This window comes from Triticum dicoccoides, chromosome 5B (genome assembly GCF_002162155.2).
Source record: "Triticum dicoccoides isolate Atlit2015 ecotype Zavitan chromosome 5B, WEW_v2.0, whole genome shotgun sequence".
In the NCBI taxonomy this organism is placed as follows: Eukaryota; Viridiplantae; Streptophyta; class Magnoliopsida; order Poales; family Poaceae; genus Triticum; species Triticum dicoccoides.
The window spans coordinates 456,743,239-456,748,038 of NC_041389.1; positions in this window are offsets into that span (position 1 = coordinate 456,743,239).

Here is a 4,800-nt window from a genome sequence, read left to right on the forward strand (position 1 = left end):
CGTATCCCCAAAATGATAGCGGTAAATCGGTAAGTGACATCATAGATCGCACCATATCCAATAGAGTGCGATTACGACGTTCGAACACACCATTTCGCTGAGGTGTTCCAGGCGGCATGAGTTGTGAAACTATTCCACATTTCCTTAAATGCGGACCAAATTCGTGACTTAAATATTCTCCCCCACGATCTGATCATAAGAACTTTATCTTTCGGTCACGTTGATTCTCTACCTCATTCTGAAATTCCTTGAACTTTTCAAAGGTCTCAGACTTGTGTTTCATCAAGTAGACATACCCATATCTACTCAAGTCATCAGTAAGAGTGAGAACATAACGATATCCTCCGCGAGCCTCAACACTCATTGGACCGCACACATCAGTATGTATGATTTCCAATAAGTTGGTTGCTCGCTCCATTGTTCCGAAGAACGGAGTCTTGGTCATTTTGCCCATGAGGCATGGTTCACATGTGTCAAACGATTCATAATCTAGAGACTCTAAAAGTCCATCAGCATGGAGCTTCTTCATGCGCTTGACACCAATGTGACCAAGGCGGCAGTGCCACAAGTATGTGGGACTATCGTTATCAACTTTACATCTTTTGGTATTCACACTATGAATATGTGTAACATTGCACTCGAGATTCATCAAGAATAAATCATTCACCAGCGGGGCATGACCATAAAACATATCACTCATATAAATAGAACAACCATTATTCTCGGATTTAAATGAGTAGCCATCTCGAATTAAATGAGATCCTGATACAATGTTCATACTCAAAGCTGGTACTAAATAATAATTATTGAGGTTTAAAACTAATCCCGTAGGTAAATGTAGAGGTAGCGTGCCGACGGCGATCACATCGACCTTCAAACCATTCCCGACGTGCATCGTCACCTCGTCCTTCGCCAGTCTCCGCTTATTCCGCAGCTCCTGCTTTGAGTTACAAATATGACCAACTGCATCGGTATCAAATACCCTACTACGAGCACTGGTTAGGTACACATCAATTACATGTATATCACATATACCTTTGGTTTTGCCGGCCTTCTTGTCCGCTAAGTACTTGGGGCAGTTTCGCTTCTAGTGACCACTTCCCTTGCAATAAAAGCACTCAATCTCAGGCTTGGGTCCATTGTTTGACTTCTTCCCGGCAACTGGCTTACCGGGCGCGGCAACTCCCTTACTGTCCTTCTTGAAGTTCTTCTTACCCTTGCCTTTCTTGAACTTAGTGGTTTTATTCACCATCGACACTTGATGTTCCTTTTTGATCTCTACCTCTGCTGATTTCAGCATTGAATATACCTCAGGAATGGTCTTTTCCATCCCCTGCATATTGAAGTTCATCAGAAAGCTCTTGTAGCTTGGTGGGAGCAACTGGAGGATTCTGTCAATGACTGCGTCATCCGGAAGATTAACTCCCAGCTGAGTCAAGCGGTTGTGCAACCCAGATATCTTGAGTATGTCTCACTAACAGAACTATTTTCCTCCATCTTACAGCTGAAGAACTTGTCGGAGACTTCATATCTCTCGACCCGGGCATGAGCTTGGAAAACCATTTTCAGCTCTTCGAACATCTCGTATGCTCCGTGTTGCTCAAAACGCTTTTGGAGCCCTGGTTCTAAGCTGTAAAGCATGCTGCACTGAACGAGGGAGTAATCATCAGCACGAGACTGCCAAGCGTTCATAACGTCTTGGTTCTCTGGGATTGGTGCTTCACCTAGCGGCGCTTCTAGGACATAATCTTTCTTGGCAGCTATGAGGATGATCCTCAGGTTCCGTACCCAGTCCGTATAGTTGATGCCATCATCTTTCAGCTTGGTTTTCTCTAGGAACGCGTTGAAGTTGAGGTGGACATGAGCGTTGGCCATTTGATCAAGACATTTTGCAAAGGTTTTAGACGAAGTTCATGATAATTAAGTTCATCTAATCAAATTATACAATGAACTCCCACTTAGACAGACATCCCTCTAGTCATCTAAGTGAAACATGATCCGAGTCAACTAGGCCGTGTTCGATCATCACGTGAGACGGACTAGTTAACATCGGTGAACATCTTCATGTTGATCGTATCTTCTATACGACTCATGCTCGACCTTTCGGTCTTCCGTGTTCCGAGGCCATGTCTGTACATGCTAGGCTCGTCAAGTCAACCTAAGTGTATTGTGTGTGTAAATCTGGCTTACACCCGTTGTATTCGAACGTTAGGATCTATCACACCCGATCATCACGTGGTGCTTCAAAACAATGAACCTTCGCAATGGTGCACAGTTAGGGGGAACACTTTTCTTGAAATTATTTCGAGGGATCATCTTATTTAAGCTACCGTCGTTCTAAGCAAATAAGATGTAAGACATGATAATCATCACATGCAATCAAATAGTGACATGATATGGCCAATATCATATTGCTCCTTTGATCTCCATCTTTGGGGTGCCATGATCATCTTCGTCACCAGCATGAAACCATGATCTCCATCATCATGATCTCCAACATCGTGTCTTCATGAAGTTGTCACGCCAACGACTACTTCTACTTCTATGGCTAACGCGTTTAGCAATAAAGTAAAGTAATTTACATGGCGTTCTTCAATGACACGCAGGTCATACAAAAAATAAAGACAACTCCTATGGCTCCTGCCGGTTGTCATACTCATCGACATGCAAGTCGTGATTCCTATTACAAGAACATGATCATCTCATACATCACATATATCATTCATCATATCCTTTGGCCATATCACATCACAAAACACTTGCTGCAAAAACAAGTTAGACATCCTCTAATTGTTGTTGCAAGTTTTTACGTGGCTTCTATAGGTGTTCTAGCAAGAACGTTTCTTACCTACGTAAAACCACAACGTGATATGATAATTTCTATATACCCTTCATAAGGACCCTTTTCATCGAATCCGCTCCAACTAAAGTGGGAGAGACAGACACCCGCTAGCCACCTTATGCAACTAGTGCATGTCAGTCGGTGGAACCTATCTCACGTAAGCGTACGTGTAAGGTCAGTCCGGGCCGCTTCATCCCACAATGCCGCCGAAGCAAGATAAGACTAGTAGTGACAAGAAAATTGGCAACATCTACACCCACAAATGCTTTGTGTTCTACTCGTGCATAGTAACTATGCATAGACCTAGCTCATGATGCCACTGTTGGGGAACGTTGCATAAAATAAAAAATTTCCTACGTTCACCAAGATCAATCTATGGAGTCATCTAGCAATGAGAGAGTGGAGTGCATCTATATACCCTTGTAGATCGCGTGCGGAAGCGTTCAAGAGAACGAGGTTGAGGGAGTCGTACTCGTCGTGATCAAAATCACTGGAGATCCTAGCGTCGAACGGACGGCACCTCCGCGTTCAACACACGTATGGTTGGGAAGACGTCTCCTCCTTCTTGATCCAGCAAGGTGGAAGGAGAGGTTGATGAAGATCCAGCAGCACGACGGCGTGGTGGTGGATGCAGCACGATCACGGCAGGGCTTCACCAAGCATCTGCGAGAGGGAGAGGTGTAGCAGGGGAGAGGGAGGCGCCAAGACTTGGGGTGCGGCTGCCCTCCCTCCCCCCCTTTATATAGGCCCCCTGGGGGGGCGCCGGCCCTAGGAGATTGCATCTCCAAGGGGGGGCGGCGGCCAAGGGGGTGGCTTGCCCCCCAAGGCAAGTGGAGGCGCCCCCCAACCCTAGGGTTTCCAACCCTAGGCGTAGGGGGCCCAAGGGGGGCGCACCAAGCCACCAGGGGCTGGTTCCCCTCCCCACTTCAGCCCACGGGGCCCTCCGGGATAGGTGGCCCAAGGGGGGCGCACCAAGCCACCAGGGGCTGGTTCCCCTCCCCACTTCAGCCCACGGGGCCCTCCGGGATAGGTGGCCCCACCCGGTGGACCCCCGGGACCCTTCCGGTGGTCCCAGTACAATACCGGTGACCCCCGAAACTTTCCCGATGGCCGAAACTGCAGTTCCTATATATAATTCTTCACCTCCGGACCATTCCGGAACTCCTCGTGACGTCCGGGATCTCATCCGGGACTCCGAAAAACTTTTGGGTTACTGCATACTCATATCTCTACAACCCTAGCGTCACCGAACCTTAAGTGTGTAGACCCTACTGGTTCGGGAGACATGCAGACATGACCAAGACGCCTCTCCGGTCAATAACCAACAGCGGGATCTGGATACCCATGTTGGTTCACACATGCTCCTCGATGATCTTATCGGATGAACCACGATGTCGAGGATTCAATCAATCCCGTATACAACTCCCTTTGTCAATCGGTACGTTACTTGCCCGAGACTCGATCGTCGGTATCCCAATACCTCGTTCAGTCTCGTTACTGGAAAGTCACTTTACTCGTACCGTAATGCATGATCTTGTGACCGAACACTTGGTCATTTTGAGCTCATTATGATGATGCATTACCGAGTGGGCCCAGAGATACCTCTCAGTCATACGGAGTGACAAATCCCAGTCTCGATTCGTGCCAACCCAACAGACACTTTTGGAGATGCCCGTAGTGCACCTTTATAGTCACCCAGTTACGTTGTGACGTTTGGCACACCCAAAGCACTCCTACGGTATCCGGGAGTTGCATAATCTCATGGTCTAAGGAAATGATACTTGACATTTGGAAAAGCTCTAGCGAAACGAACTACACGATCTTTATGCTATGCTTATGATTGGGTCTTGTCCATCACATCATTCTCCTAATGATGTGATCCCGTTATCAATGACATCCAATGTCCATAGTCAGGAAACCATGACTATCTGTTGATCAACGAGCTAGTCAACTAGAGG